Here is a 2,350-nt window from a genome sequence, read left to right on the forward strand (position 1 = left end):
GGGTTCAGACTATTGAGATGCACCCTAAACCTCGGGTTCAGACTATTGAGATGCACCCTAAACCTCAGGTTCAGACTATTGAGATGCACCCTAAACCTTGGGTTCTGACTATTGAGATGCACCCTAAACCTCGGGTTCAGACTATGAGATGCACCCTAAACCTTGGGTTCAGACTATTGAGATGCACCCTAAACCTTGGGTTAGGACTATTGAGATGCACCCTAAACCTTGGGTTCAGACTATTGAGGGAAAAGGGCCTTACTGTTCTGTTCCTCCAGCTTGGCTCCGTTGATACTAACCACCACCATCATTCCGACCTTGTTTAGCATTATCTAGTCAAAATGTCATGATTCCACTATTTGTATCCCATTCAAATGGGGAACTTTTATTTTGAAGGCAAACCACAAAATTCCACGATTGTGACTCATGCTTATTGTGGCTAGCTTCACAGGTACGTCATGGCGCGGTTGAGTAGCTAAGCTCCTGCGCAGAAACACGTCATCGGGTCTAGCTGTCGTCTCAGGCGGTTATGCGCATGAGCAGTCCGTCAAAAATCTAAAAGTTGTCTTTGACGTGGTTGGCTTAATAACATGTTCAAATACCTAAGAAAATTGTCTCGAATCTAGGTTGTGCCTTTAGATTTCGGGAAAATTAACAACTAAGGAAGAAAGTTTCTCTTCTCTCATAGAGCTCCACAGTGGAGGTGTCATTGTACCGGTAAAACCTAGCGGTCAAACACGGAAATGGTTCCAGTCGTTTTTCCACCATTCATTTTCCCCATAAGGGATTTTTAGAAACACTTAAAAGGACTGTTTCTTGTAGGTTTACCCCGGTGTGAAGTTTTGACAACTGTAAATCTCATACATGGTGACTTTGATCCAATATATTTAGTCTCTATTTACTATGGGAGAAAAAAAATGTATGGTGAAAAAATTATTGGAACCATTTATGTTTGACCGCTAGGTTTTATGGGTATTATGACTCATACTGTGATACTCTATAAACTTCACTAACCCCCAAAACCCCCGGCCTGCTTGGTCCGTTTCTCTGTCTGTTTGCAAGCGTTTCCGGAAGTCTGCGCCTCTGACAAAGCTAATAGTGTAACCAATGTGTAAGTCGCTCTGGATAAGAGCGTCTGCTAAATGACTTAAATGTAAATGTATAACCATGGACAATATTGTGTGTTTTCTTAGTTATTTTGTTCCTTGTCTAAGCAGAGTTTGTGTGGGTTTGATTATTACTTGAGTATGCTAAGTGTGTTGCTTTTGTTTACTTTTCGTTCCTCTACATCAGGGGTGTCAAAGTCAAATGGACGGAGGGCCAAATAAAAAATTTAGCTACAAGCCGAGGGCCGGACTGTTCGAATGTTCATTGAAAGCATCTGACATTTTGTTGTAAATGAGAGCATATTAGTCCTGAAAAGTGAAACCTAATTGAACCTATCTGAAAACTAAACAAATATAAGTCGCAATATGATCAAGGATAAAATAAAGGCAATATTTTCTTTATGGCTCTGTCAGTATCTTTAATTGTTCACCAGACACAAAAGACATTTCCTTTATTAACAATCCCATAAGCATGAACATTAAATGAAAGAAACCGGTATTAGCAAGGGCACCATCAGGTAGCCTATTATTTTCTATTTAGCAAAGTGGGCTAAACTTTACTTCAAAAAGAAAAAAAACAATAATAGCAATTTTCTAATCATCCCACTCACTGAAGATAATTTTAAAATATAATTGGATTGAAATACCAATAAAATAAAGTGCAAAAATCTATTAATACAAAAACAACACTATTGTTTTAAGGGAGAAAGTAACATGCAGGTGAAAAGCAAAATATTAACTTTAACTTTTAAACTTGAACTGGAGGTAAAAACTTTAATATGTGCTTGCACATTAATGTTCCTGTTTGAGGTTGAGGGTGATACTTGGTGGTGTCCATCTTTTCCTACAGTTCATCAATGTTCGGGGTAAAAGGCTCTGAGCTGAGGCATCCTCAGAGATTGAGTGGGAGGTGTTAGCAGTAAAGTCGATTCTGTGTGATGTTTTGTTCAGGTTCAATCAAAGAAAACAGTTGTTCACACAGGTCATGTGCTGGCCAAACATAGACAACGTTTCGGGAGGCAGCCTGGATGCGCAGCTGGGGCATTGTGGCGGGGAGGAAACGGGCGAACATCCGCAGCACCCACTAGCCGATATTTGGCCTCAGTGGATCATTGCCATTTGGGAGGTCATCAACTCGCATTTGGGAGGTTTGGGGTGGTGAGCTTCACGGTCAACAGCAAATGGGTTACGAGCAGTTCCAACCTCCGCTTTTCCCTTGTGCTTCAAAGTCAGCAAATGGGCGT

Source organism: Salvelinus sp. IW2-2015, unplaced genomic scaffold, assembly GCF_002910315.2.
Source record: "Salvelinus sp. IW2-2015 unplaced genomic scaffold, ASM291031v2 Un_scaffold1892, whole genome shotgun sequence".
NCBI classification, from domain to species: domain Eukaryota; kingdom Metazoa; phylum Chordata; class Actinopteri; order Salmoniformes; family Salmonidae; genus Salvelinus; species Salvelinus sp. IW2-2015.